At 35.5% G+C, this 25595-nt stretch overlaps 1 long non-coding RNA gene across 4 annotated transcripts in view; it reads right to left on the reverse strand.

Annotated features, from left to right (window-relative positions):
* LOC138414083 (uncharacterized) overlaps positions 1-25595 on the reverse strand; it is a 154323-nt gene that overhangs the window by 28212 nt on the left and 100516 nt on the right. For 3 of the 4 annotated variants that reach the window (XR_011246480.1, XR_011246479.1, XR_011246478.1), the window contains exon 4: positions 2725-2991. The exons of the other annotated variant lie outside the window; for it this stretch is intronic. This is a non-coding gene — a long non-coding RNA (uncharacterized lncRNA). Of the gene's footprint in view, positions 1-2724; positions 2992-25595 lie in introns of those variants that run through there. 4 annotated transcript variants of the gene reach the window in all.

The raw sequence follows: 25595 nt of genomic DNA on the forward strand, positions 1-25595 counted from the left end.
TTAACATTATTGAACAAATGTATATATTCATGAGCTGGTCACAGGACTACATTAATTCTACAGTTCTCTATCACAATATATTCCTAAGGGGACTGGACCATCTGAGCAATCTTGAGAATGTGAGATTGTTCCACTGTGTTATTGATATTGTGTTAATCAGAACAAGATTTCAGGAACTTACAAAGTCAAGTGATTGGTTGGAAATTCATTACTTGCCTAAAAAAAAAGAACATTTAAATAAGGAACTACAAATTGCTCCTTTTTGTTCCTAGAATGAGAATTAGTTGCTCTTAACCTCCATAAAATACGTGTTATCTATAAAAATACAGTAAGTGCTACTGCCAAACCAGAATTTCTCACCTACACTAATTCACAGATTAACCAATCTACTTTTCTGCCAAATAACTTTGTCAGTTAGAAATCACTGTCAATGATGTTTAACTGGAGCATCCCAATTTCGAGAAACTGCTGTACTTGTCCTTGAATAGACAATTGTATTTTTTTCCCTTTTCTTTCCCAAAAAAAGAAATAATGGAGCCTTCCCCTAAAATCTGGAACAAGACAAGGATGCCCATTCTCACTTCTTCTGTGTTCAACATAGTATTGGAAGTCCTAGCCACAGCAATCAATCAGACAAGAAAAAGAAAAAAAAAAAGGTATTCAAATTGGAAGGAAAGAGGTAAAATTGTCATTATATGCAGAGGATATGATACTATATATAGAAAATCCTAAAGACTCCACACAAAAACTACTAGAACTGATAAAACGAATTCAGCGAGATAGCAGGATACAAGATTAACATACAGAAATCGGTTCCATTTCTTTACAATAACAATGAAATATCAGAAAGGGAATGTAAAAAACAATACCTTTTAAAATCACACCCCCAAAAATACTTAGGAATAAACCTGACCAAGGTGGTGAAAGACTTATGCACTGAGAACTATAAAACATTAATAAAGGAAATGGAAGATGATTCAAAGAAATGGAAAGATATCCCAGGCTCTAGGATTTGAAGAATTAATATTGTCAAAATGACCATACTACCCAAAGCAACCTAAGGATTTAATGCAATCCTTATCAAATTACTCATGACATTTTTCACAGAATTAGAACAAATAATTCTAAAATTCATATGGAACCATACGAGACCCAGAATCACTAGAGCAAGCCTGAGGAATAAAAACAAAGCAGGAGGCATAACCCTCCCAGACTTCAGACAATACTACAAGGCCACAGTAATCAAAACAGTGTGGTATTGGCACAAAAACAGACATATGGATCAATGGAACAGAATAGAGAGCCCAGAAATAAACCCACACACCTATGGTTAATTAATCTTTGACAAAGGAGGCAAGAATATACAATGGGAAAGAGTTTCTGCAGCAAGTGGTGTTGGGAAAATTGGACAGCCACATGTAAATCAGTGAAGTTAGAGCACACCCCCTCACCATACACAAAAATAAACTCGAAATGGCTTAAAGGCTTAAACATAAGACATGACAAGATAAAATTCCTAGAAGAGAACACAGGCAAAAATTTCTCCAACATAAGATTCTCTGACATAATTTGTACCAGTGTTTTCTTAGGTCAGTCACCTAAGGCAATAGAAATAAGAACAAAAATAAACAAGTGGGACCTAATCAAACTTACAAGCTTTTATATAGCAAAGGAAACCATCAACAAAGCAAAAAGTGAAAAGACAACCTACAGAATGAAAGAAAATATTTGCAAACAATGTTATCAACAAGGGCTTAATTTCCAAAATATACAAACAGCTCATACAACTCAACAACAAAAACAACCCAATTGAAAAATGGGCAGAATACCTAAATAGACATTTCTCACAAGAAGAAATACAGATGGCTAATAGGCACAAGAAAAAATGCTCAACATCACCAATTATTAGAGAAATGCAAATCAAAACTACAATGAGGTATCACCTCATACCAGTCAGAATGGCCATCATTAAAAAGTCTACAAATAACAAATGCTGGAGAGGGTGTGGAGAAAAGGGAACCTTCCAACACTGTTGGTGGAAATGTAAGTTTGTGCAGCCACTGTGGAAAACAGTATGGAGCTTTATCAGAAAACTAAAAATAGAATGACCATGTGATCCATCAATCCCACTCCTGGGCATATATCCAGACAAAACTGTAATTCAAAAAGATACATGCACCCCTATGTTCATAGCAATATTCACAATAGCAATATTCACAAGACATGGAAACAACTTAAATGTCTATCAACAGATGAATGGATAAAGAAGATGTGGTACATATATACAATGGAATACTACTCAGCCATAAAAAGAATGAAATTATGCCTTTTGCTGCAACATGGATGGACCTAGAGATTGTCATACTAAGTGAAGTAAGTCAGACAGAAAAAGATAAATATCATATGATATCACTTATATGTGGAATCTAAAACATGACACATATGAACCTTTCTATGAAACAGAATCAGGGACATAGAGAACAGACTGGTGGTTTCCAAGGGGGAGGAGGTTGGGGGATGGATGGAATAGGAGGGTGGGGGATGGATGGAATAGGAGGGTGGGGGATGGATGGAATGGGAGGTTGGGATTAGCAGACATAGGCTTTTATATATAGGATGGATAAACAACAAGGTCCTACTGTATAGCACAGAGAACTATATTCAACATCCTATGATAAATCATAATAGAAAAGAATATAAAAAAGTATATATAACTGAATCACTTTGCTGTACAGCAGAAATAAACACAACACTGTAAATCAATTATACTTCAATTAAAAAATATTCAAACTGAAAAAAAAAATAATGAGAAAGAGAAACAAAATGTAAAATGTTTCAAGGAAGCAGGAACCTAAATCTGTTTTAACACTCCCACTCTTTTTTAACTTATGGATCATTTAAAATTCTTACTGTGATGAGCTGGATCCCAGAGTATTCCAGATTTCTTTCTCTCACTCTTCACTTTCAAGCCCATAGCCCAACTTTCACAACCTAAATGGGAGATGGTAATGAAGCCAGACTTACAAATGCAGTCATTATCCAGGTGTATTTAAGAGTATAGTATCATGGTGGCTGAAAGCTAACAAGTAGGTGATTTTGTGCTAATGCATCATTGGTTTTGGAATTAGCAATTTTTCTCCATTTCCCATCTAGTTATTTTCTATTGTTGTTTAATTATCTCTTAGTCATTCATTCACTTACTAATTCAAGAAATATTTGTCTAACACAGCAATTAACCCTGAACACAGAAAATTCCCCCAAAGGACTCACAATGTTGGCTTTTTAGAGAATATTTTGGAAACCAACCATACTGTTTTTAAAAACCCACAGAGTATAAATCTTCCCATTGAAAAATGTGTTCATCTACTGAATGATGAAATGCTCATCTACTGATGCTGAAGGATTATCAGGGAGGACTGTCTAGCCAAATGAATTACGTTGGTGAATTTACCAAGGTGCAGGTTACAGCTCTCGACTTTCACAGGCTGACAAAGACAATATCGTCAGTGCCCTAAACTTAACCTATCTCAAGGATCCTGACTCATGTTGACAGTGCTCAAGAAAGCAGGTACACTGGGCTTCCCTGGTGGCGCAGTGGTTGGGAGTTCGCCTGCCAATGCAGGGAACACGGGTTCGTGCCCCGGTCCGAACAGATCCCACATGCTGCAGAGCGGCTAGGCCCATGAGCCATGGCCGCTGAGCCTGCGCGTCCGGAGCCTGTGCTCTGCAACAGGAGAGGCCACAACAGTGAGAGGCCCGCATACTGCAAAAAAAAAAAAAAAAAAAAAAAAAAAAAAAAAAAAAGCAGGTACATGAACTGAAATATAAACTTGTCCCATTGCAGGGAGAAGCTGAATTTTTCAGGCAGATGGAGCTGTTTCACAGCTGAAACATACTACGTGGGAAGCCTTATAATGACATGGTGAGTTGATAAGCAGTGGACACACCCTTCTTCTGCATCAACACAAATATAGTTCTTGTTCCTCCATTTTCTAACGCTTTCATCACTGACCATACTTTCTTCTTACTTTGTCTTTTATCCAGATATGATGATACCGTCAATGAGGTTACACCCCAGTCCTAACTTGCCAGGAAATATTTGAGATGGTACTGTGTATTTCACTAACTCTGAGAACTGTCTAATTCCTTTTGTTTCTAAGACTTTCTTCTCAGCTTATTATTTATCAAGAGTATCCCAATAATCAGTATTTTAGAGACATTTAGGGGAAAAGAAGGAGAAATACATATCATGAGCATCCACTTGAATTAAGATTGATTTAAATTGGCCTTAAAAGGCTCTGATTAATTAATTTAATGAATACAATAAATGCCATGCCTATTTTTCCTCTTAACTCTCTAAATCTCTAACTGTATAAAAAAGAAGAGTAACAACTTTAAAGATATTTTGTGTCTGGAAGTTGCCTTTGAGTTCTTATCACAGTGAATATCTTCTATTTATTCTTTTCCTGTTGCTGGTTCAGGAGAAAAGTGTCAGCTATGGAAATCTTAAAAAAAAAATTCTGCTCGCAGCAGGAAATTTGTTTACTTTAGCAGCAACAGAATCTGATACTACTTCAGGGGAGATTCAGCACCGTGGAAAACCTACGCGTATTTCAGACCTAAGCACAATCAATCCTTTTCTAAAAGCTGCATAAAGCCAACATCTTTACTTGGGTAAAAAATGATGTAAAATTTTCTGCTTCCAAAAAAATTCTAAACTGTTTATAGAAATTGAATTACTGTCAATACAATGACTTCAAGAAGAAAATGATCAACTCGCTATTAATTTTTCCATTGCCTTTACTGTGTAAAGGTAAACGGGTTATTTGTGACAAAATAATTAACATGCTTAAATTAGCCACAGTGGAATGAAGAGTATGTTGATTATGTTTTTAAATCAGAAGAGTTGGGTTCAAATGTCTGGTGAATGGCATTGATAGTTAAATTATCTGTATCTCAGTTTACTCATCTATAAAATAGGGGGGTAGATTGTGATAAGGTTAAAGACAATGTATAAGAATTAAATGAGGTAGCTTGGTGGCATGTAAGAATATTCAGCATGGTGCTTGCTTCATAGTAAACACCCACTAAAAGTTCATGTACTCATTCATATTTCTTCACAAATATTAATTTTTTTCTACTTTCATGATGTGATATTAGCAACTTGCCTGGATTTGGAACTTAGTAATAACTTCATAGCAACAGTGGTTTTGATGACTGTAGCAGGACATAGTAATAGCAGTAGAATTTAGCAAATTTTCTGATTAGCAATGCAGAGCATCTTAAACTAATATTACTAATGAGAATAGCCAAAAGCATAATAATTGAATTTTTCCTTTTACTTTTTTAATAAAAGAAAAAAATTCCCTTAGCAAATGATTGCTAATTATTGCTTAATATTACTTACATTTTAAGAAATATATTATCTTTGGGGAGAAGAGGTAGAAGGAGATTATTATTAATGATTCTTTTTGCCTCAAATTGTGCTATGTCACTGAATCCATTTATAATTTTGTTATGATATTAATTGCATTTTTCTATTCCTGGCTCTTATGCTTACGATAGTACTTATAAAAATTTCAATTTAGTCAACCTCACAGAATATAGTGATCATCATATACCTCATGTGCGTGTGTGTGTGTCTGTGTGCTCAGGTTCATGGTAGAATGCACCAAAATGCTTCATAATCAGAATTAAACAATTTGGATTTCCTGGAACCTCATTTTTAAATAGGTATACATTGCTACTATAATAAATCTCACTCTATATACCAGAGAAATTTAATATCCAAATAAAAAATTTATACTTGTTTTATATAGCCTACATAAGTGGAGTTTCCTTTTATCATATTTTTTAAAACACTGCAAATGATTCTTAGCCTTTCTGCAGGAAGGAAAGGAAAAAGCTTTAGATTTTGTATTCTTTATTTGTGAGACTATAAGCTAACTGTTGTCTCTTGCATTCTCTCCAACTCCTCCTGGAAATGGAGGCAGAAAGTATTGCCTGGTCACCTCTTTTTCACTTCTCCCCATATACAATAAATCAAGTCATGAAAAATTTGACCATTGAGTTGGTTTTTATAATAACAGGAAGGGAGGAACAAGGCTATGAATTATAATGAGAATATGACCAAGAATGGAATTTATTTTTGATAACAATTTTTAGTTTTATTTCCCATTAAATTTGGGTAAAGCAATTAGAGAGTTCATACTTTAAACATATATTTTAACATATATTAAGTATCTCCATTATTAAAAATTTCTTAAAATCAACATTAAATTATTAAATTTCTAATACAAAACTCAAATAATTAGATCTAATATTAATGGTGAGAGGGATATTATCTGGAAATGTATACTGGAGCCTATTTTCTTTTGACAAAAAGATGTTGGATTTAAAGTTTTTCCTTCTCTGCTCAACTTAACCTGCATATTGATAAGTTCTCCTCATCATATAGGAATGCTCTAGTCTTTTCCCATGTCTAAAAACTCTTTCCCAACACAATATTGAAGAAGAACAAAGTTGGAAGACTGACACTACCCTACTTCAAGATTTACTCCAAAGCTACAGTAATCAAAACAGAGTGTTGGTGAAAGAATAGACAAATACATCAGTGGGACAGAGTAGAGAACCCAGAAATAGACCCACATAAATACAGTCCACTCATCTTTGACAATGGAGGAAAAGCAAGACAATGAGGAAAATAGAGTCCATTCAACAAGTGGTGCTGGAACAACTGGACATCTGCATGCAAAAAAGAAAAAACGAATCTAGACACAGATGTTAAAGCCTTCACAAAAATTAACTCAAAATAGATCACAGACCTAAATGTAAAACGCAAAACTATAAATCTTCTAGAAAGTAACGTAAGAAAAAATCTAGAAGAGCTTAGGTATGGTGATGACTTTATAGACACAATATCAAAGGCACAATTGTGAAAGAAATAATTGATAAGCTGTACTGTATTAAAATTAAAAACATGTTGGTCTGCAAAAGACAATGTCAAGAGAATAATAAGATAACACACATACTGGGGGAAAATATTTGCAAAAGACCTATTTGATAAAAGACTTATCCAAACTATATGAAGAATGCTTAAAACTTAGCAAGAAAACGAACAACCCAATATTTTAAAAAAGGGTCAAAAACCTTAAGGATAACCCACCAAAGAAGATATACAGATGGCAAATCAGCATATAAAAAGATGCTCCATGTCATATATCATTAGGGAATTGCAAATTAAAATAATTAGATACCATTGCACACCTATTAGAATGGCCAAAATCCAAACCGCTGACACCAAATACCGGCGAGGATGTAGAGCAATAGGAACTCTATTCATTGCTAGTGGTAATGGCAAAATGATACAGCCATTTTGGAAGATAGCTTGGTACTTTCTTACAAAACTAAACATATTCTTAGCATATGAACCAGCAATCATGCTCCTTGGTTTTTACCCAAAGGAGTTAAAAAACTTATGTTTACACAAAAACCTGCACAGGGATGTTTATAGCAGCTTTATTCATAATTGCCAAAACTTGGAAGCAATCAAGATGTCCTTCAGTGGATGAGTGGATAAATAAACCGTAGTATATCCAGACAATGGGATGTTATTAAGCACTAAAAAGAAACGGGCTAACAGGTCATGGAGGAACATTACATGCATATTATTAAGTGAAAGAAGCCAATATGAAAAGGCTAGAACTATATGATTCTAACTACATAACATTCTGGAAAAGGCAAAACCATGGAGGCAGTAAAAAGATCAGTGGTTTCCAGGCATTAGTGGGGAGGGAGGAAGAACTGGCCAGACATAGAGGATTTTTAGGGCAGTGAAATTATTCCATATGTAACTATAATGATGGATACATGTCATTATATGTTTGTCCAAACCCATAGAATATACAATACTTAGAGCCCTAATGTGAACTATGGACTTTGTGTAATAACAACGTGTCATTGTAGGTTTACAGATTATAACAAATGTAGTGCTCTGGTGTAGGATGTTGATAGTGGCGGGTGGGCAGGGTAGTGCACGTTGGGGGGACAGGAAGTTTATAGGAATTCTGTTCTTCCCACTCAGTTTTGCTGTAAAGCTAAAACTACTATAAAATTAAGCTTAAATGTTTTTAAAAATCCATTTAACTGTACAATCAAAGAGCTTTCACCTAAACTTAATTGGCGGTGATTGCTCTGCTTTGTAATAATATATTAAAAGGCAAATGTACAGAGAAGCAGCAATAGAATTCTTAAATGCTCCCTTCCGAACAATGCATATTTTCTATTAAAATTATGTGCTCACAGACTAAGATCATTATTTGGTAATATCTATCTGTGTGAAAAGGCATTTTCAAAGATGAAACATGTAAAATCTCATTCTAGATCAGCACTAACAGGTAAATAGTTCCAACTGATTTTGATGAAAGGGAGTACTAACTTTGAATCCCAACTGAGCAAAATGTTATCCCCCCACCCCCACCAAAAAAAGAATTTAACTCTTCTCATTAGTAGACCTGTATTTTTTTAAATGTATTCAATTTTTATTATTTGAATTCATCAATAAAAAATTTGTGGATATAAAAAATTCTAGCCACAATATTTCTCTTTTATGTCATCACTTCTTAAAGAGAAGTCTTTTTTTTCTCACTAATCACTCTCAACCTTGTCCATCTCTGTTTCACCATCTCTTCTGTGTAACATGGACGTGGTTCCTGAGAAGGTCATGAGGACTCTCGTGTCCTGTCACTACAGCCAGTTTATATTACCAGCTTTATTTCATTTGATATATCAAAAGCATTCCTCTTCTTGAAAGACCTTTCTTCCTTGGCACCCTCAATACCCTTGACTTTCACTCCACCTCTCGGGCTACTTCCTGGACTTCTTTTCCCCTGCTGGCCACTTTAATGTACCTGTTCCTCAGTGATCTCTTTTCTGCCCTCTGGTCAATGTGCACAGCCTCCTGAATGATTTCGTAACCTCCAAAGCTTCAATTTCCATCTTAATTATAATGAATCTCAAGGATGTATTTTCAGGGTATATCACCTTTTCTCCTAATGTATCATATTATTGTTATTTCTGGCAGCCTCGTGATTCTTTGGGTGTCCCATAGAATCTCAAGCTTGGTATGTACAAATTTGAGCTTATTAGTCTCATCCAGGAACAGCAATTCCTCCTTTACTTCCTGAATGAAGGACTTTACTATTTCCTGTTGTATAAGCCAGCAACCTGCGGGAGCCCTCTAATTCATTCTCTTACCACCAACATCCAATCTGACCCTGTGGATTCTTTCTCCTAGATATGACATACTTGTTGCTAGTTCCTCTTCTCTACATACCCAAGATGTGGGGAAACCACCATCACCTTTTATCTGGATCATGGAAATAGCCTGTTAACTGGTTTCTCTGCCTCTAGCAGATTCTTCATGCTGTACTCAGAGTGGTCACTCTAAAATTTTGAATCCTGTGCAGACCATGCCATTTCACTGGGGCACTTCAGTGGAAGAAAAATTTATTTATTACTCCTCTGGTTGCCATGTATCAATAGAAGAATTATTCCAAGTCATCCTTGAGCTCATGGGCTATACTGCGGTACTCACTTACCCCAAAATGGATAGAGTTCATTTCATTGGTGACTTTGGAAGAATAACTGCTCATTGTGGCTCAGATGTTTCCCTTCTAGTCCTCTTGAGGGTCAGGTTCCTATCAAATACATCCCTGATGATCTGCCCCTCTACCCCTGCCCTCTAGGAAGACTGATTTTCTAGCACTGCCTTAGGTCTGTACATCCAATTTTGAGATTCTGAACAGGGAAGCATGTCTGTCTGCATACCTAAGCACCATATGCCAATCTAGCCATTCAGTAATAAAGGGGATATTTCACTTTTGATATATCTTATTTCATGTCCTATATCTCAATTAGTTCAGAGTTCCTGTGGGATAAGTTTGGCTATTTATTGGGCCCCTTCAAGCCCCAACATCTGCTGTCTTGATCAGTAAAATTAAGAGATAAGCAAGGACTGGCATTGGAGAAAAATAACAGATTGGGATTCCTGGAAGGGCCCTGATGTTTTTGTAGTGGTTTAACAAGAGGGACATTTTCACTTCAGCTGTTTGCAGAGGCTTGTATTGTTTCTGGTGCCTGTTTTTCACAGGTGTGGCCCTGGCTTTTATCTGTTGTCTCCTGATCAGGAAGCTTTAAATAGCCCACCAACAACTGTTTTCCTAGAGTCATAACTGAACATGCTAGTCTTTGAAAAATAGCAGGTCTGCTGACACTTCAGTAAATATGAGCCTTAGTATGCGGACTATGACGGCCATAGCTTGGCAGGAGGTGCAGACAGCCTGCTCAAATTCTATCTCTTTGTAAATATTTCAAAATTATATTCTGGTCTGAAGGAGGAGAGAGTAGAATGTCTAACCATATGGATTCCAGTGGGGATTTAAGGGGTATTAAATCACTGGAAGCTATATGACTTCAGATTGGCTCTCGATTTATTAATTATAAAATCTCTGAACATGACTCTAGGATTCTGAGAATGAAGCCACTTGTTTTGAAAATGTCATTTCCTTGTTGTAAATACAGAGGATAAGAGGGCAGTTTATAAAACTTTTGCTTAAAATGCCTTCTCTTTGATGCTTTTTTAAAACATGGTTTTGTTTTACTATCAGAGCAATAGAATAAGAAAATTGAAAATAAATAAAGGAGGAAGAAAATCTTTAGGAGAAAGGTAGAAATCTTAGGCAACAAGTAAGACCAATGGCAATGAGATTGTGGAATGCCAGGAGAGACCTGACAGGCAAATGTAACAGGGAAGAGGAAATGCACTAGAAAAAACTGGTGTTAAAGAAGCTTTTTTACAGAGTGAAGTAAGTCAGGAAGAGAAAAACAAATATCGTATATTAACGCATATATGTGGAACCTAGAAAAATGGTACAGATGAACCGGTTTGCAGGGCAGAAATAGAGACACAGATGTAGAGAACAAATGTATGGACACCAAGGGGGGAAAGTGGCGAGGGGGTGGTGGTGTGATGAATTGGGAGATTGGGATTGACATGTATACGCTGATGTGTATAAAACGGATAACTAATAAGAACCTGCTGTATAAAAAAAAAGAAGCAACTTTTAGAAAAGGAGAATATTTCTTCCTAGTTCTTGATCAGTAATGAATTTGAGGACTAAATAAATCTAACAGAAGAAAAGAAACAAAAGCTCTAAGAGCAGCAGCCTGGAACATCTCTCCCAGCTACAGTTAAAATCAAGAACTGGAATGGAAAGTGCCCTCTTGAAGTAACAAGTAGAGCTCTTAGCAAATTTTTCTTGGGGAAACCACCCTTCAAGAACTGAGGCAGTTACAACAAGTGGTTACAAAACATCAGGCAAATTTGTTAGGGGAAGACAAAGAATACCAGCATAACATTCTCAAAGTATTATTAGATAAGTTTTCCAGATAATTCAATCATTGTAAGTAGAATTTATATGTTTACTCTGGATCTCTTCCTTGAAATCTGGATTCATATTAAATGAACTGCTTACATTTCCCCTTGATGTCAAATAGGCACCCCCAAATTTAACATGTCCTAAACAGAACATCTGATCATACCCACACCTATGATCTCATCCTCAGTCTTCATTGCTGTTAGTTGATGAGGCAAACTCATGAGATTCAGACTTAGCTCTTTCTTTTACACCCCATGTCCATTCTGTCAGCAGGACCTATTGACTGTGCCTTTAGAAATGTGTCTAGAATCTAACTGCTTCCACCTCCACTGTGGCCATTCTGGTTATAGCTTAGATGACTACAGTTGTTGTTCTCTCACTCCTCTCCCTGCTTCCACCTTTACATCCACATTATTCATCCCCAGTAGATTAGCCAGAGTGTAACTTTCAAAGCAGAACATCATTTGCCCAAAACCCTCCAACTACTACTATAACTCTCATACATATGTAGGAGGAAGTGTAAGTTTGTGAAAAAATTCATTAAACGTTTTACCAATATCTACAAAAGATAAAATATCTTCGACCTATCAGTTCCACTCCTAGGTGTATAACCAACAAAAAATGTGTACAAAAAAATGTGTAAGAACATCCATAGCATCGCTAATAGCCCTCAACTTGAAAAAGACACAAATATCCATCTATAGTAGTATTAGAAAAAGAAAGAAACCAAATTAAGAAGCATGTCAAAGTATTAAGAGCTCAACTGGGCCTTCTCACAAGTAATGGGGAAACAGCAGAAGGAAACAAATAAAAAAACTTGAGTAAACCAGTGCAGAAAATGTGTGTCACAAAGAAATGCAGCTTAAGACCTGGAGTATAAAAACATCCAGAAACAGTGTTGTGAGAACAACATGGCAGAGTTATTGGTCCTCAGACTCCTCAATGTAGCTGTAGTTCAGGATTCAGGTGAGGTTTGTGAAGATCTCCAGTTTGGAGAAATATGGGATTGGAGAGGATGTCTTCTCGAGGGAGCGGTTTTCACAGGTAATCTATTATGCAGCAAGAGGACCCCATTGTGCCACTGTGTCAGGGGATGCAAAATGCTCACAGGAAATAATGCAGACTCTGTGACCAGTGGAGCCCACTGTCAGCATCACAGCAGGCTGCCAGAAGCTTGGAACTCAATGGGGAAGTGGAAAAGAAACAGGAAAAAAGGCATTTTAAATAAGATCTGGTGACTGGGGCAGCCACCATTGAATGTCTAAACGTCAATAAAGCAGATGCTATTCTTTGAAAGAAAGGAGTATGCAGATGTTTTTTTCCTCTGGAACTGTTAAATTTGTAATACAAACTTAGCTTCTTGATGAGCTCTGTCCCTACATTGAGTATAAATTCACTAGGCACAGAGCCTAGATATCTGACGAGGTTGAACAGGGAATTTCTCATTTTTAAGTTCTCATTAGCACATACTTAAAATCACCAACTAAAAATGCAACATGGTTGTTGTCATGATGCCAAGGAACAGAGAATACAGTTAGAAGGAAAGTAAACGCTCTTCAGGCAGACTCACTAAGCCATAACATATTATTTTAACCAGAAGTAGTGGAAGGAATGAAAACATTGTAGTGGCTCAGGATTTCATTATACATCATTACTCATCTGCCATGCACAAGGGAACACCTGCATTTTGCAAGCTAAATAACTCCGAACTGTGATTGTGATAAATCCATAGACTGTTGTCATAGTGATATCACACAGCAATTGCCACCTGAGCTGTTTCCCTTTACCTTTTACTTTTAAATGTGTGGCTTTGCCATTTTCAGAACAGATTACTACCCAAATGAATATATAACTTTTAGTAGATAATCTGAAAGTCTTGAAAATTTATGTAATGCCAAAAACAAATAAAATCTGATTGTTTTCTAACCAGTCTGAAAATAAATAAAACTTACTATAGGTTTTGGTTATTAAGAGATTAGGAACCTTCATTTTCTTATTTAAGCACTACTTCGCAGATAGCTGTTTTTTAATATTCTATTTCATATGTACGTATAAATTTGTATTCATATTCATTTTAGGAATGAACCTCTTAAGAGAATTACTTTGGGATACAAAATAAACATGAATTTATCTAATATATGCTAAACAGATATCTAATTTAAGTTTTACTGATATGCTTATATCCATTATTAATAAAAAATATTTCAATGGCTCGGTGACATTCTAATATTATATGGTTTTATGATCTCTGTTTGAAAGCTTATAGGAATGAAATGCTTGCTAGTTTTTCCACTCAGGTCATTGCATTCTCTGACAATTCTTATAATGAAAAAATTCCTTAAGTAGAAACTGCTTCTGGTAAATATCCACTTAGTGGCTTGTCCTCGTCATCTACAGTAACAGATGTTAAATCTGCTTTGATTATCACAAAACAGTCTGCCTTTTTATAAAAGCAAATAATCTAATACTAGCATTCCAGGACACGATTTAGTTTCCCAGAGTCCCTCTTAAATTGCAAACATTACTGTATGTAATTCTTCATATGTATTCTGACCAGCGCAGAGTTCAATAGGATTATTCTCATCATTCTCTGAGCCAAAATATTAACTTTTAAAAACCCTGTTACACTAATAAATGAATTTAGCAATGTTAAAGTTTAAAAAAAACAACATAAAGATTAGTTGAGTTTCTATACGCTAATAATAAACAAACCAAAAAGGAAATTAAGAAACAATGCCATTTACAGTATCATTAAAAAGAATGAAATACTTAGGAATAAACCTAACCAAGAAGGTGAAAGATTTGTACACTCACTGACAAAACTTAAGACACAAATAAATGGAAAGTCATCCCGTGATCATGGATTGGAAGACTTAGTATTGTTAAAATGTCAGTATTACACAGGAAGCAACCTAAATGTCCATCAACAGAAGAATGGATAAAGAAGATGTGGTACATATATACAATGAAATATTACTCAGCCATAAAAAGGAATGAAACTGTGCAATTTGCAGAGACACGGATGGACCTAGAGACTGTCATACAGATTGAAGCAAGTCAGAAAGAGAAAAACAAATATCATATAATATCACTTATGTATGGAATCTAAAAAAATGATACAGATGAACTTATTTGCAAGGCAGAAATAGAGACACAGACATAGAGAACAGATGTATGGATACCAGGTGTGGGGGGGATTGAATTGGGAGATTGGGATTGACCTATATACACTACTATGTATAAAACAGATAACTAATGAGAACGTACTGTATAGCACAGGGAGCTCTACTCAATGCTCTGTGGTGACCTAAATGGGAAAGAAATCCTAAAAGGGATAGATGTATACACATATAGGTGATTCACTTTGTTGTACAGCGGAAACTAACACAACATTGTAAAGCAACTATAATCCAATAAAAACAACAATGAAATGTCACCTATACCCATTAGGATGAGTACTATCAATAAAACAGAAAATTAGAAATGCTGGTGAGGATGTGGAGAAATTGGAACCTTTGTGAAGTTTTAGTGGGTTTGTAAAATGGTGAAAGTTTTATGGAAAACAGTATAGAAGTTCCTCAAAAAAATTAAAAGTCAAACTGCCATATGATCCAGCAGTCCCACTTCTACACATATATCCAAAAGAATTGAAAGCAGAGTCTCAGATATTTGCAGACCATGTTCACAGCAGCATTATTCACAATAGCCAAGAAGTACAAGCAACCCAAATGTTCACTGCAAAATGAATGGATAAAAAAATTTAATATATACCTACTGTGGAATATTGTTTAGTCTTAAAAAAATTAAAATCCTTCCATATGCTACAACATAAATGAACTTGAGGGCATTATGCTAAGTGAAATAAGTCAGTGACAAAAAGAAATACTGTATGATTCCACTTACATGAGGTATCTAAAGTAGTCAAATTCATAGAAACAAAAAGTGGAATGGTAGTCACCAGGGACTAAGAGGAGGGAAATGGGGAATCATTGTTTAATGGGTATAGAGTTGCAGTTGTGCAAGATGAGACAGAAAAGCTCTGGAGATCTGTTGTACAACAATGTGAATACACTCAACACTTCTGAACTGGACACTTATAAATGGTTAGTAAATTTTACTCACCGTTATACTTTTAGTTCATTTGGAACTTGTGTTCATTATAAAATACTGGTCTATTATGCATGAGTTTCTATGTAGTTTTCCAACAGTGAAATTATGCTTTTTATCCAGCCTGGGACTATGGTAAGGGGAGCACTTCAGATGCAATTTTAAGGAGGTACCAAAAAACTCAATAGTCAAGATAAACAATATTTTAATGCATTATCTTTTTAAAAATAAAAATCCATGAGGAACAAAATATCAAAATTTAAATACAGACAGGATCAGTATAAGTGCCATGTCAAGCTATGTTGGAACCTGGGGCAAATGGAAAAATCAGTAATACTGATCCCGGATTTAACCTTTGCATCTCCACGCACTCTCAGGTGATCTTACTATAATCTTACCAACAAGACCGAATTCATCTCATCTAAACTCCATCCCATTCCCTCCTCTTTACCTCAGAACTGTCAGAATCTTCACTTTTCCTTTACTCCTGTCTCTGAGATGTTCTCCATGCAGGAATTTGGTATATTTGGATTCATCTTATTTCCCAGTTTATGTTCCCTGATTATGTTTTCTGCTGCTGGTATAACCACACTCCCAGGTACTCAAGATTCCATCTGTTGCTGTAACTCTACCTGCCTGTCAACAGTCATATCTGTTAAATTGTAAATTCTAATTGTAGATTCTAACTCAGTCCCTCATTTCTATTTATATTGCTGCTGCTGCTCTCTCTCTTTATTTGTCACAACAGTTGTGTTTGCTACTACAATCTGTTACTAGTTACATATCATTAAAGTGCCTCTTTACCATGCCATGCCTTTTTTGCTGCAGTTCAAGCTCTGGGAGTTTTCTTTTTCTCTACACTTATGGACATTTTATCCAGTTCCCAAGAGCCAGCCACCCCTTTCATTAAACCTTCAGTGATAAATAAAGCTAGAAACAATCACAGCTCTGTATGACTATGGAATTTTTGTAACAGTCATATGTGATTTAAATACCTGGTTTTGATCTTCTTAATGAAATGTCTCTCATCTGTTACAAATTGTAAGCTCCCAGAAAGCAAGGTCGATGTATGTACTTTCAACAACACCAGGCAGAGTGTTGAAATTTTCTGTGTGTGTGTGTGTGTGTGTGTGTGTGTGTGTGTGTGTGTGTGTGTAATGACTGGGCGAATAATTACTTTGAATCTCCTTATCTAGTAATTTCCCCACATTATACATTACAGAACACTAGCCACTTAAATGCTGTTGGGACTGAGGAGAAAACAGAGGTTCATGAAACATCACAAACAAAATGTCTCCCTGGGAACTGAACGTTTTTTGTTTACAGGTTAGAAAGGTAAAATGTTTTTAAATGTTCAATATGTTCTCAGCCCTAGGGAACCACTAGAGTGCAACCAAATATAGTAACACTGTCATCTTGAAATAGAGTAGGTATTTTTCAAGCTTAGGATAACGATTATCTCAAATGTGCTTCTGAGAAGACCAGATAATTTAGACCTTAATTAAACTCAATAATACTCTACTGAAATTGTTATTTTGAAAGAATGGTACGACATGATACCCACCATTATATCTATACAAAATGAAAACATTTTTACTTTCCACAGTAATAAGTGGGCTTATATTACAGCTGGAGAAGTAGCTTTTCTAATTTTCCAGATATTCCAGGGGGAAAAAATTACTCCTAAAAGACATCCAGAAAATGGTTAGCAGACTTCAGAATGCAGTTTTAAGAAACAGTTATTTGACAAGTGTTTATTGAGTACCCACTCTGCTGAGCACTTGGGAAGTATTAACAAAGAGTATTAAAGAGCATCATTAATCGTTATTTGGACAAAACTAAAGAGAGAATTCTAGGAGAAAATATAGAGTAAACCAAAGCATAAACGTACTCTTGAGCAGAGCATCACTATAATGGAAAACAAGTGAATTTAGGAATTCAAGTACAACAGGTCAACTCATGTACTAGGCTACAACAATAGAAGTGAGCTGACAGAATTTAAAATTTTCAAATTATATATTTTTTTCTTAAAAGTATTATAGAAAAATATAATATCCAGCAAATATTTAATCTATATTCTCTAAAAATTTGACTCATGAAATCTGACTATATTTGTTGAGAGTTAATTAAAAAATAATTGAAATTCCTTACTCTTATGGGTACAATCATTCATACATTAATTATTTTATTCATGAAATATTTTTAAATGCTTACTGTATTCCAAAGAGGGGTCCAGGTATGAATGAATTTAAATGCTCCCTGAGACATTTTGAACTATAGTAATGATTCAGATAGACTGTTTCAGGGATATGTAGGTTTTCCACTTTTAGTGTGCAAGAATCATCTGATAAACTTATTAAAATTGCAACATTGTGGTTTATTCAGGTGTTGGATAAATCCTGGTAATTTATAATCTTATCAAGCAACTCCAGCCCTTCTGATTTTGGTGGCTGAACCAAATCCCACAGAGAACACTTCAGAACTGAGTGCAAAAGCCATTCCACTTCAGGCCAAAATGGAATATCTGAGACCTCACTTACTCTCTAACTACTTACAATTAGAAAACAGAAAAATAAATATAACAACTGTTTTTTAACACGGGACAGGGGTTGTAAGACATACTTTGAGAAAGCAAACAGAAGAGGTGAGTCCTTCATTTACCCTGGCTTTCTGCCTGAAAGTACTTTCTGAATCCTGGGAATTCAGAGAGGGGAATGCCATGAACAGTGTGGACATCTGACTTAAGAGACAGAGATTAGAGCTGTGGAGGGCAAGACGTATGAAATTTGTGGACAAAGTACCAGAAAGGAGGAAACATTAAAGAAAGTTCGCCAAAAATCTGAATAGGGGTCCCAATAAGTCGTTTTGTTTTTTTGTTTTGTATTGTTTGTTTGTTTTGCAGTACGCGGGCCTCTCACTGCTGTGGCCTCTCCCATTGCAGAGCACAGGCTCCGGACACGCAGGCTCAGCGGCCATGGCTCACGGGCCCAGCCGCTCTGCGGTATGTGGGATCTTCCTGGACCGGGGCACGAAGCCGTGTCCCCTGCATCAGCAGGCGGACTCTCAACCACTGCGCCACCAGGGAAGCCCCCCAATAAGTCTTTGACTTGACACAAATCAGATTGGGGTAAACTCTATACCAAGCAGAGAAAATTTTCAAGATAACTATAAGCTGAAAAATTCTGACCTCACACATTTCTGGGAGCCATTAAAATTCTACATCAGAGGGACCTCATTGAACACACAGGAATTCAATACTGAAACCTAAAATGCCTCTGTAATAAGGTTAAACTAGTCCTAAAATAAAGGCTATGTTAGAATTATCATAACAAGCCCTTAAAAAAGCCTCAAAAAGACCAAAAAATAAACTTTTCAAACTTTAAGACTCTTAAAAAGACAGAAAAAAATCCAACATTTGCAAAGGTCACATTTATAATGTCTGATATCTAATCAAAAGTTATAAGACATAAGAATGACAGCAAAATGTGATATATAACAAAATGTGATATATAAGCAACATTATTTAGTAGAAAGAAACAAGAGGCATAATAGAATGAATGGACAAGGACTTTAAAACTAGTATCATGCATATGCTCAAGAATTTAAAAGAAAATATGAACATAATGAGGTAAGAAATGGAAGATATAAAAAAGATACCCAAATAGAAATGGAAATTCTAGAGGTGAAAAATACAATATTGACAGTATTGGAAATGAGAAACACTCAGATGGAAATAACAATGAATGAGAAAATATAGAAAAAAATTACCAGTGAACTTGAGCACCTGATAATAAAATCTGTCCTAACTAAAGCATAGAGAAGACCAAAAAAAAAGAAGAAGAAAAAAAAAAAGAATGAAACCTCATTGACATGACAGGTAAAATCAAGTAGTCTAATATACCTTTAATAAGCATTCTAGATTAAAAAGTGACAAAGGGGCATGAAAATATTTGAAGAAATTGTGGCCAAAACTTTCTAAATTTGATGAAAACTATAAACTCACAGATTTAAAAACTTTAATGAACCCTAAGCTACGTAAACACAGAGAAAACACGACCAAATCACATCAAAATCAAACTGATTAAAACCATGATTAGGCAACAACCAGAATAAAAATCTTAGTAAAATAATCATTACTTACAGAAAAAAACAAAAGAATGCTTGCAGACTTCTCATCAGAAACAATGTAAGCTAGACCAGGGGTCCCCAACCCCTGGGCCATGGACAGGTACTGGTCCACGGCCTGTTAGGAACTGACCGCATAGCAGGAGGTGAGCAGTGGGCGAGTGAGCGAAGCTTCATCTGCTACTCCCCATAGCTCGCATTGCCGCCTGAACCACAACCCCAACACGGAAAAACTGTCTTCCACGAAACTAGCCCCTGGTGCCAAAAATGTTGGGGACTGCTGAGCTTGAAGACCATAAAATGGAATTTTTAAGTGCTAAAAACAAAAGCAAAAACCAAAATAACCTAGATTAAATTGAATTTAATTTAATTTGTTTTAATTTAAATTTTATTTGTTTTACATGTTTGTTCATGTGGGATATTGTCTTTAATTTTTTGTAATGCCTCTGTAAGGTTTTAATAATAGAATTATGCCATTTTATAAAATAAGTTAGAACATACTCTTTCTTTTTTATTTTTTAAGTATTTGTGTAAGACTGATATTCTCTCTTTCTTAGGAGTTTGGTAGAATATGGGCCTGAAGTTTTCTTCGTGAAAAATTATAAACCTTTAAATTTTAAGATAGTGTGGTACTGGCAGAAAGATAGTCAAGGTGACAATGGGACAGAATAGAGTCCAGAAATAGGCATACATATTTATGGTCAATTGGGGCTTTTTTTAATTGAGGTATAGCTTACGATATTAAATTAGTTTCAGGTGTACAACATAGTGATGCAAAATTTTTTATTTAAAGTTATTATGAAATATTGGCTATATTCCCTGTGCTGTACAATACATCCTTATAGCCTATTTATTTTATACATAGTAGTTTGTACCTCTATGTAAACATCTAAGTTTAATCCCTTATCATTATATTACCCCTCCCCCTTCACACTCTCCACTGGTTACCACTAGTTTGTTCTCTGTGAGTCTATTTCTGTTTTGTTATATTCATTCATTTTACTTTTTAGATTCCACATATAAGTGATACCATACAGTATTTGTCTTTCTCTGTCTGGCTGATTTCACTAAGTATAATACCCTCCATGGTCCATCATGGTCCATGATCTTGCAAATAGCAAAATTTTATTCTTTTTTAATGGCCAAGTAGTATTCTGTTGTGTATATATACCACTACTTCTTTATTCGTTCATCTGTTGATGGTCACTTAGGTTGCTTCCATCTTGGCTATTGTAAATAACACTGCTATGAACATTGGGGTGCAAATATCTTTTCAACACATGTTTAGTGTTTTTGTTTTCTTTGAATATATACCCAGGAAATTTGGTATGGCTGGGTCATGTGGTAGTTCTATGTTTATTTTTTGAGGAAACTTCATAGTGTTTTCCACAGTGACTGCACCAATTTACATTCCCACAAACATTATATAAGCGTTCCCTTTTCTCCACATCCTTGCCAACATTTGTTATTTATGGTCTTTTTGACGATAGCTATTCTGACAGGTGTGAGGTGATAGCTCATTGTGGTTTTTATTTGCATTTCTCTAATGGTTAGCAATGTTGAGCATCTTTTCATGTGTCTCTTGGCCATCTGTATGTCTTCTTTGGAAAAATGCCTATTTAGATCTTCTGCCCATTCTTTAATCGTTTTTTGTTTTGGTTTGGTTTGGGTAATTTTTTTAATTTTTGAATTTTATTTTTTTTTTATACAGCAGGTTCTCATTAGTTATCCATTTTATACATATTAGTGTTTATATGTCAATCCCAATCTCCCAATTGTTTTGTTTTTATAATGAGTTGTATAAGCTGCTTGTATATTCTGGATATTAACCCCTTATCAGTCATATAATTTGCAAACATTTTCTCCCATTTAGTAGGTTGTCTCTTTGTTTTTTTGATGGACTCCTTTACTGTGCAAAAGCTTTTAAGTTTAATTAGATCCCATTTGTTTATTTTTGCTTTTGTTTCCTTTGCCTTAGGAATCAGATCCAAAAAAATGTGGCTACGAATTATGTCAAAAAGTGTTCTACCTATGTTTTCTTCCACGAGTTTTATAGTTTCTGGTCTTACATTTAGGTCTTTAATCCAGTTCGAGTTCATTTTTGTTTATGGTGTGAGGAAATTTTCTAATCTCATTTTTTACATGTAGCTGTCCAGTTTTCCCAGCACTACTTATTGAAGAAACTGTCTTTTCTCTGTTGTATATTCTTGCGTCCTTTGTCATAGATTAATTGAACATAAATGTGTGGGTTTATTTCTGGGTTCTCTATTCTATATCACTGATCTATGTGTCTGTTTTTGTGCCAATACCATACAGTTTTGATTACTGTAGCTTTGTAGTACAGTCTGAAGTCAGGGAGCATGATTCCTTCTGCTCTGTTCTCCTTTCTCAAGATTGTTTTACCTATTCTGGGTCGTTTGTGTTTCCATACAAATTTTAAATTTGTTCTAGTTCTGTGAAAAGTGCACTTGGTCTTTTTTAAAGGATTGCGTTGAATCTGTAGATTGCCTTGGGTAGTAAGGTCATTTTAACAATATCAGTTCTTCCAGTCATGAACACAGTATACCTTTCCAACTGTTTATGTCTTCTTCAATTTATTTCATCAGTGTCTTATAGCTTTCCAAGTACAGGTCTTTTACCCGATTAGCTAAATTTATTCCTAGGTATTTTTTTATGCAATTGTAAATGGGATCGTTTCCTTAATTTCTTTCTGATAGTTTGTTTTTAGTATATAGATACACAACAGATTTCTGTATGTTAATTTTGTATCCTGCAACTTCACCAAATTCACTGATGAGCTCTAGTAGTTTTTTGGTGGTATCTTTAGGATTTTCTATGTATAGTATCATGCTATTTGTAAACAATGACAACTTTACTTTTTCCTTTCCAATTTGGATTCCTTTTATTTCTTTTTCTTGTCTTTACTGTGGCTAGGACTTCCAATACTATATTAAATAGAAGTGGCAAGAGTGGGCATCCTTGTCTTGTTCCTGATCTTAGAGGAAATGCTTTCAGCTTTTCACCATTGAGTATGATGTTAGCTGCGGGCTTATCATATATAGCCTTTATTATGTTAAGGTATGTTCCCTCTGTGCTCACTTTGTGGATAATGGTTATCAGAAATGAATGTTGAATTTGTAAGAAGCTTTTTCTCCATCTATTGAGATGATCATGTAATTTTTATTCTTCAATTTGTTAATGTAGTGTATCACATTAATTGATTTGCATATATTGAACTATCCTTGTATCCCTGGGACAAATCCCACTTGACCATTGAGTATGATCCTTTCAATGTATTATTGGATTTGGTTTGCTAATGTTTATTGAGGATTTTCGCATCTATGTTCATCTGTGACATTGTCCTGTAATTTTTGGAACTGCTCCTACCTCTGAAATATTTTGCAATAGTTTGAGAAGGATAGGTGTTAACTCTTCTCTAGATGTTTGGTAGAATTCACCTGTGAAGCCACCTGGTTCTGCACTTTGTTGGGAGTTTTTGTTTGTTTACTGATTCAATTTCATTATTGGTAATTGGTCTCTTCATATTTTCTTCCTAGTCTTGAGGGATTGTCCATTTCTAGGAATGTGTCCATTTCTTCTAGGTTGTCCATTTTGTTGGCATATAGTTTTTCATAGTAATCTCTTATGATCCTTTGTATTTCTGTGGTGTCAGTTGTAATTTCTCCTTTTTCATCTCTGATTTATTGATTTGGGCCCTCCTTTTCACTTTTGTTTATCTTTTCAAAGAACCTGTTCTTAGTTACATTGATCTTTTCTATTGTTTTCTACCATTTTTGACATACCTTACATCACTTTGTGTATCCCTTAACTGCTTATTGCACATATAGATGATTTTACTACTTTTTTCTTTTAACCTTTGTACATGGTTTACTATATTTATTGTATATTTGCCTTTACCAATGAGATTTTTCCTTTTGTAATTTTCATGTTTCTAGTTGTGGCCTTTGCTTTTCCACTTGGAGAAGTCCCTTTAACATTTCTTGTAAAGCTGATATTGTGGTGCTTAACTCTTTTAGCTTTTGCTTGTCTGTAATCCTTTTGATGTCTCCATCAAATGTGAATGAAAGACTTGCCAGGTAGAGTATTCTTGGCTGTAGGTTTTTCCCTGACATCACTATAAAATGCCTCTCCCTTCTGGCTTGCAGAGTTTCTGCTGCAAAGTCAGCTGACTGCCTTGTGGAAATTCCCTTGTATGTAACTTGTTGCTTTTCCCTTGGTGCTTTCAATATTCTTTCTCTTTAATTTTTGCCATTTTAATTATGGTGTATCTTGGTGTGGTCCTCTTTGAGTTAATCCTGTTTGGGACTCTCTATGCTTCCTGGACTTGGACATCTGTTTCTTTTCTCAGGCTAATTTTCTATTTTGGGGACTCCTACAATGCCAACCATGGGGAGTTGGTTCCAAGAGCTCCCATGTTTACCAAAATTCAGGGTCACTTAATGCAAAACCCATGAATAAGGAGGACAGATAGTATATTTATTGAAAATCTGTACGTAAGTGGACCTGTGCAGTTCAAACCGTGTTGTTTAAAGGTCAAGTGTACATCTGAGATTGACTTTAAGCAGAAGTAGAGGAGCGAACTGCAGGAGCAGACAGCACAGACTCTATTTTGCCCCCTAGAGTTTCACCAGGGCCCTGCACTTTGCTCCTATCTATAGTCACATGGTTGGGAATTTTCCATAGGTAAGTAGTCCCAATGCCCATCATTCCCAATGACCCACTAGGGAAATTTGTGCTTCTCATTGCTGAAACTCTAGGTTCTATAGGAGAAGAGGTTCTAATCCCCAACATGGGGTGCACCCTTGCCACGAGACATAGTGAGGGTCTTTTGGAACTATATAAGGTATGGCTGTCTGGAAACCAGCAAGTGAGGAGTCAATATCTAGGCAGGGATAATTTACCCAGATCATTTAAAGGACATAGGACTGCTTTTATCAAAGTGGGAGAATATGTAAAAATCAGGTGATCCAGTTAGGGTTCTCTTAGGATTCCCTGTCCCAATTATAACTGAATAAACACATGCCTAAAAAGTGTATGGTTTCCAAGGGCTCAGACTTCAGGAATGACAGTTTAGGTTACACCACTAGATAATCTGAAAAGACCTGCAGAGATAAAAGCTAAGGATGAAGAAGATTTCGAATCAGATGCTAGTGGAAGAAGTACTGGTATCAGGCCTCAATATAACATCAATGACAGTATCCACAGTTAGATCACTAAGCCCTCTCTTCTAAAAGTTTTCCCTCAAGAAGAAAGGCCCATGAAGAGCTGCATGTGGAAAAGTGGAATTATGCTGTGCAAGATAGGGACTGTGGTAGTCATGGAGGTGTGCCACTCACATCTCTTTTCAAGATAGCACTTTCTGTGAAGAGTACAGTTATTCTTTAGCTGAAGCACCTTCCTTATTCCCTCTGCTACAGACCAGAAATTGCCTTTACCCAGTAAGTATAAAACTCATCTCATTCATTCCCCTTCTTTCAGTGATTATAGTCTTGCACTACTTGATGGCCAATGTCTGGAAATAATTGTTTCATGTATTTTGTCCAGGTTTTTAGTTGTTTTACATGGGAGAATAATTTCTATTCCAGTTATTCTACTTGGTTGGAAACAGAAATCCAGTGAACTTTTAATAATGTATTAATATTTAATGTTTCCTGAGAATCACTTATGTCTAAATGCACTCAAATTAGAGTACAGAGTAAAATTCCCATTTATTAAGTCTAACTTTAGTTGCTTTGCTTCAGAGGATAATGCAAAGAAACTCTAAAACATTTCTTATCCATAAGCCTAGAATTAGATAAACATTAGGATAAATTGGGACACACATATCATTTTGTTATTGAAAGTTGAGTATATCCTATATTTAGATAACGTACCTGATAATATCCACAGGCTTAAAAGACATGT

This window comes from Delphinus delphis, chromosome 5 (assembly GCF_949987515.2).
Source record: "Delphinus delphis chromosome 5, mDelDel1.2, whole genome shotgun sequence".
In the NCBI taxonomy this organism is placed as follows: domain Eukaryota; kingdom Metazoa; phylum Chordata; class Mammalia; order Artiodactyla; family Delphinidae; genus Delphinus; species Delphinus delphis.